This window comes from Nansenia antarctica (assembly GCF_963989245.1).
Source record: "Nansenia antarctica genome assembly, chromosome: 7".
NCBI lineage: Eukaryota > Metazoa > Chordata > Actinopteri > Argentiniformes > Microstomatidae > Nansenia > Nansenia antarctica.
In genome coordinates this window covers 9,196,652-9,204,151 of record NC_137677.1, presented here as the reverse complement: position 1 = coordinate 9,204,151, position 7,500 = coordinate 9,196,652, and the positions used below count along the sequence as shown (strand labels likewise).

General features: G+C 41.7%; 1 protein-coding gene across 1 annotated transcript in view; it reads left to right on the top strand.

Annotated features, from left to right (window-relative positions):
• The window catches only part of ptprc (protein tyrosine phosphatase receptor type C), a gene marked incomplete at both ends in the record, with an annotated part of 31,303 nt that overhangs the window by 2,939 nt on the left and 20,864 nt on the right, over positions 1-7,500 (top strand). The window lies entirely within an intron of this gene.

The following is a 7,500-nucleotide window of genomic DNA, read 5'->3' as shown; positions in this document are numbered from 1 at the left end:
CACATACATAAACCCCTCAAAAAAAGTTCGGAAACGCTTTTTTTGTTGATTATTCCTCCCCTTTAATAATACCAATTGGTATTGTATTTTATATCGTTGGAAAGCCTGATTGGTCACCTTTACAATGAGGTACAACCTGTAAGGATCATACATTCATGGAATGAGTAACACAGCTAAACGTGTGGGTAGCGGCCCAAACATTTTTGCCAAAATCCCCTGCAATATTCTTCTGTTGGTATTCACTCTCGTTTTGAGCTTCAAGTGCTGGCAGGTGTATGTCAGTCACAGGTGTGTGACTGGCACCTGAATGGCACCTAATTGACAGGAATTATATTCTGGGGCCAGTGGCGATCCCATATCTCCAGAACTCCATCCTCCATGATGACAACGCTCGCCCCCACGTGCCAGAGTGACCAACGCAACCATGTTGGCTGACTTGCGGCAAATCCTAGTTGAGGAATGGGATGCTGTCCCACAGCAGTGTGTGACCAGGCTGGTGACCAGCATGAGGAGGAGGTGCCAAGCTGTTGTGACTGCGTATGGATCTTCCACACACTACTGAGGTCCCTGACAATGTAAAATTAATAAAGTGTAAAAATGGCCTATGTGTTGTTTTTTCTTACTTTTTTTCTTACTGTGGGAGAGTGCAATCATCCAATCCACCAAGCAACTCAAAACGAGAGTGAATACCAACAGAAGAATATAGGGGATTTTGGCAAATATTTTTGGGCCGCTACCCACACGTTTAGCTGTGTTGCTCATTCCATGAATGCATGATCCTGACAAGTTGTACCTCGTTGTAAAGGTGACTAATCAGGCTTTCCAACGATATAAAATACAATACCAATTGGTATTATTAAAGGGGAGGAATAATCAACAAAAAAAGTGTTTCCGAACTTCTTTTGAGGGGTTTATATACAGTTATGACACATACATATATACAGTGTATGACACATACATATATAGTTATGACACATACATATATACAGTTATGACACATACATATATACAGTTATGACACATACATATATACAGTTATGACACATACATATATACAGTTATGACATATACATATATACAGTATATGACATATACATATATACAGTAAATGACACATACATATATACAGTTATGACACATACATACATACAGTATATGACACATACATATATCCATACAGTATATGTGTTTATTTACAGGATTAGTTACTGTAACATGAAAATCAGCTGACTAGAAAACCACTTGGGGGGGAAACCACACACGCACGCATTCACACAAACGCACACGCGCACACACGCATGCAGTTATTACACTTATACACTTATTCTGGTCACCCAGTTCCTCCAGCCGTGTCAGTGTAATGCATATCATGTACTGACTCATTATGAGACAGAGACACAGAGAGACGTATCATGTATGACTCATCATTATGAGAGACAGACACAAAGAGACATCATGTATGACTCATCATTATGAGAGACAGAGAGACTGAGACGTCCCCTGTGGGTTCCAACAATAATTGAGTGGCTTGTATGTATACGTAGCACTTAGGCTCCGGGTTATGCAACAGATATACAACAGGCTAGTACATAGAAATGGGTCCAGCATCCACCACAACTAAGACTGTGGCCTACACCTACCTCTGAGGACAAGTATCCTACTGGTTAGGGCATCAGAGCTCTCTATCACCACGCCGATGAAGATGGAGAACATATATAGTTCATGATAGGCTAATTAGTAATAATGCTAATAACTCCTTGTGACTCATGCTCCACCTATCAGAGGGCTACTGTGGTTTCACACTTACTGAATGAGATCCCATATACTTAGTAAGCACCACAGTATGCACCTCTAGCTGCTAACCACACACACCAACACATGATGGGCTGTATTTTCAGCAGACGCAAAGCGGATGCGAACAATTCTGGCCTTGAAAATTACCACTCATCTTCAGACACATCCACTAGCGTCCCCACCAGACGGCCGTGTTTGCGCTAAGACTGTTTTTTTACGCCGTTAAAATATAGCCCAGCACTGTCAAATGTCAAAGTAAAGTCAGGCTACTGGGTATGACATTGTTGTGTCATGGTACCTCAGATGAAGTGAAGATTTGGGGAATTCCCTGTCTGTTTATAGATATCCTGTATACCTATGACATGTTAAATACGTCTTGGGAATGTTTCATAAGATCTAGGTTCATCACATTCTCAAGACAGTCCATTTCTTGAACATGTCTCTGATGGCTCCTCTGCATGTATTGTTCTGTATGTTGGTCAGCTCTCAAAAACAAGAAAAAAAGCAATAAAATGGCGGAAGTATTATTTGAAATAAGCAAAATTATCCACCAACAGAACAGGAAAATGTCACTTTTTTTTAAAAACAAATGAAAGATATCTTAAAACTAGTGCAGTCAGATCAAAAAATATTGTTGCTTTGATTTAAGATATTTCATCTTCATCATAGATTAACTTTTTGCAGTGTAGCTACTCATTGTTTGGAATTAGAACCTTAAGTAGGTAACCCACATAAAGGGTGCCCCAAGCCAGGAGCAGAGAGAGTGCAGAGCGTCTCACACATGCACTGCTACTTGAGCTCCCCCTTTATCCCCCCCCCCGTGGTCACAGCTGCTTCAGCACAGAGGAAACGAGGGTGTGTCTCAATAGTCTTAGGTGGCTACCTCTCCTCGTCTCCTCTACTTTAAGCTTGCATCGATGTGACAGAACTGGGTGCGGGACACCTGTGGTAAGTTCGGCATTATTACTTTCACAAGGCTGCTTTCCAGCCCGTCATTTCAGTGTTACGGGAGAGGAAGCCTCCGGTTTCGACGACAAATGAAGAAAACCTTCTCTGCGAAACGGAGAACATGAGCAATGACGGAAGTGTTGAAACGGAGTGGTTTCTGCTAAGCCTTCTCACTTTCTCTTTTTTTGCGGGACCTATCGACATGCTCGGTACGCCACTCCCTCTCCTCACAGATATATAAATGTTGTGTGCTTAAAAATAGAAATCCAGTCATGATCAGTGGCCATCTTGTTGAAGCCGCTTCAGTTCACACGACACACTTCGGCCCTGTCTGTTGACATGACGACACAGCCTGGGAAATTGATTCTTCCTGCCTGGCAGTGACCACTGATCTGACACATAGCAGAAAGCAACCAGAGAAGACAAGGAGGAGACATGGAGGAGACAAGGAGAAGACAAGGAGGAGACAAGGAGGAGACATGGAGGAGACAAGGAGGAGACCAGGAGGAGACCAGGAGGAGACCAGGAGGAGACCAGGAGGAGACAAGGAGACGTGGTGGTTGGCCCTCTTGGGGAAGCAGTCTACAGTCTGAAATGTCCCCCCATTCCATTGCCTCAGAGTCAGAAGCACTATATTTCCATTTAGGTTGGTTGGGCTATGAGTCTGGCTGGCACGTACACACTCACGTGGACACCACACACAACCACACTCAGAATTTTGACAGTTAGCGTTTAGATTTCCAGAAAAGATGTCCAGAGAATCATCTAGGTTCATCGAGGATGATACTGACCAGCTCAGTGGTCTTGTGGTTACCAACAGTGTGACATAGGTCTGTGTCTGTAGCCAGAGAGGAGAGAGTTCAAAAAACACCTGTACATAGTTTTCTTCCCCCCCCCCCTTGTTATTACACTGTTATTACACTGTTATTACACTCTTAGCCAGCGAGGGGTGGCGACGGTGCAACATCTGCAATGTGAGCACTACCTGGATATGTGAGGCCTGTGTCTGCGGCCAAAGAGGAACTGCTTCAGGGATTTCCACAAAGGCCCAACACTGGCAGTTCAAAAACCGCCTGTACATAGTTTCCTTTTTTTGGCCAGTTTTTCCAAACTAAGAGCCCAAGGCTCACCAACTTTCTTGGACATGATAAATATGTTGTCTATGTGCAATCACAGTATCTATTTTACTAAAAACATGTAAAATCAAATTCCGTTTCTGTGTTTTTCTTGTTATTACACACTTATAACTGCCAGATATTGAAAGTTGAAGTAATCCTGGAAAAAGGGGCAAACACACTTACTCACAGGACATTTTCTGAACCGTTTATAGCCAAAACAACAAAATAACTCCAGACGGCCATTTAGATAGTCAATTGATTTGATACAGTATGCAGACATTGCTGATGTTAATAGCACTGTTGTGTGTTATACATTTACATTTTGGGCATTTAGCAGACGCCTTATTCCAAAGCGACTTACAATCAATACATTTGAATACTAAGCAAGTGAATCATCAGTCCACCAGTCGTAGCAGGAAGAGTAATCCAGCTCAGGCCCGGGGCCATTGATAGAAGGAAAAACCTTCTCCTATCACCTTCTAAACCTAGGTTTTTTTTTAATTTATTTTTTATAATATAAAAAATATTAGATTATATTTATATTTGTTATATTCCTTTTTATATTTATATTCCTGTCAATGTGTCACACATCTCAATCACAACTAACTGACTGTGATATCTAGTTAGTGCTCTCAGTGGCTACAGACCATCCTGCAATACACACACACACACACACACACACACACACACACACACACACACACACACACACACATATACTGTATATATATATATATATAGAAGACATTTTGTTTTGGTTCATGAATTGTTTGACAGATACGAGCATTTGTGACAGAGCTGCTGGTAGCCAGCAGCCGATTGAATGTTCAGACTTTTATTTCGAGGTAGCAGTGGAGATTACTCACCCAATCCATTGCATTGCAATATTGTGTGTGTGTTGTGATTTTCAACACCGTTGAAATGTATTTCCGTTTCAAAATAAAAGTCTGAACCCCTTTCACCAGCCACTGTCATATTTATTATTTACAATCACCCCGTCCTCTGATTTCTTCTACCTACACCAACCTCCGCTAAGCACTGGACAATGTTCACCAAGCAACAACTAGCCTACTTCTTTTATCAGAGGATTAAAATACACTACATCTTCTGTCGATAGGCTGCAGAAATCCCCAAATGACTACCCTGAGTCTATCTAGAAATCAATTTAGGAAATCGAGTCCAAAAATCAACTCAAGTCAAGAAAAGTCTGCTAAAAGTACTATAGCGCTTTCAACAATGTCTTGGCGAAAAGAAATCACCGATGTGATGCAATAACCCTCATGGGTTGCCTCATCCCGGTGTTAGGATGCAGGTGGCTACGTTCATGTCTGCTCTTCTGCAGATCCAAAATGAAAGTCCCATCGTCTGTACATAGCAGCAGGGCCCTCCCTTGTTCCTGTGTGTTAAAGGCTTGTTCACAGGTCTTGCCATTCATCTTTATGTGTGTTTCATATCACTTCACCGCGGGACTGCCACCTATGATTTAGTGTACTCTGGAGGACTGGATGGATCTAATTCCCCCGAGGGTTTTCTCTTCTCCTTTTAGCGTCTTTCATCCCTTCTTTTCTCAAGCGTATCGACAGAAGTAAGAGATGTGAGCTCAGAGACTGTGCATATACTGATCAAACCACCAAACACCACAGAGATGTAAGACTCAGATAAGGGCTTTTCAGAGAAATGAAAAGGAAGAGATGCAATTCACTTCTCTCTTCTCGAGAAAATGGCCACTTGTTTATTTGAAAGAGAGCGGGGGGGGGGGGGGGGGGGAAGATGCTGTTACAACATCAGATCAACATTTACCCGATCTGCCGTCACTACACTGCAACAAGCAGTTCTCCTCTTCATCACTCAGTGTGAGAAGTTCTCTTGTCTCTCTTTTTCTCTCTCTACCTCTCTCCCTCCCCCCCCCTCTCTTTGTTGTCTAGATCTCTCAGGCAGCTGTCAAACCTGACAGAGTGAGGTATACTGAGAAGGCCCTGTGCCAGTAGTCACATGACAACAATAGGTCCCTGAGACTGTGACATTTAGGGACGGCTGTGTCTCAGGAGGGAGAGCCAGTGTCTAATGGTCGCAATGTCGACGGTTCGGCGGTTCGATCCCCGGCTGGCCACGTGTCGAGGTGTCCTTGGGGCAAGACACTGAACCCCAAATTGCTCCCAATGAGCGGGCCGGCCGGCGCCTTGCATGGTAGCTTCCGACCATTGGTGTGTGTGTGTGAATGGGTGAATGAGAGGCCGTTGTAAAGAGCTTTGGAATAAGGCGCTATATACTGTAAGTACAGTCCATTTACCATTTAACCATTTGACGTGTCTCCAGTCACACTACAGTACATTGCTTTCACTGAGCCAGTCGTGCCAGATGAACCTGAAAGAAACACCTCCCACCTCTTCACAGTTCCTCTACTGTTCATTAAAAAAATGAATTTTAAAAAATCCATTGTTTTTCTAGCATTATGACGGCCAATGATTGAACCTGGTCCTAGCATCCATTTGTACTTATATTACTACTATTATGATGACTGATGTATATATGATTCACTTACTTTAGACAAATGTACTCGTCAAAAATGTAAATGTAAATGTAAACAAGTGATTGCGTGTGAAAACAGGGCTTTCATCATAATGGATGCTTAGATGGAAAAAAAGAAGAATGATGTCAAATGAAAGTGCAGTAGTTAGTCAGCCTTCTCTTACTTAGGTGTATGTAGTACTGATTCTAACCTGCAGAAGACCATTACCTGCACTCAGGGGCGCCGCTAGAGATTCTGGGCCCCATGACAGAATATGATTTTGGGCCCCCCCACCTAAACCACCCATCAACCTAAACCCAGTTGAAGTTGATGAACTATTGATGCACTGCAAGAAATCCAATGATGGACATCTTTTGTAAATGTAATTTAAAATTACAGTTAATACAGGAATCAACAATTCAGCAAAGAAATCTCAACATTCTTTAACTTATTAAATTAAGACTTGAACAACACAAGGACAAAAGTATAATTAAATGAAGATTGGAACCCAATTATAAAAGTATAAATCACACAAAAAGTAAAAAATATAATTTTAATGGGGTGGTATTGTGTCTAAATAAATGTAGATCTTGTAAAGATCAGTTGGCCATAATACTGTCAGGATTAGATCAATGAAGAATTACAGCAGAGAGATATTTACTGACTCAGCATTGCTTGTTTCACACAAAGACAAACGTGTCTTATACAAAAGGGAGCAACACAGACATGGTGCCAGCGAAATTGAATAGTGAAATGGGAAGATTTTTATTTTTACACTGCGGCAGTACTGTGGAATAGTATACCTGGAGAGCTAAAAACTATATCTAGCCTAATGCACAACGATTCAAGATAGGAGTAAAGAGATCAAATCAAATCAAAGCTAAACGCTGGGCCTTCTTAGTAGCAACATCTTTAATAAGATCCTTGAAATCTAGTGATGAAGCCAACTTGCTGTGCGGCTGTCATTGTCCTTTGTTACTTCTTGCTCTTCTTCTTCTGCCTCTTTACCTCTTAATTTTTTAAATTTTAATAAAAAAAACACTACCCCCCCACCTCTGCTCTCCTTAATTTTAGGCTTAAAACTTAAGGCTTACTTTTGTTAAACATAGAGAAACAAAACTCCAGTTTGTT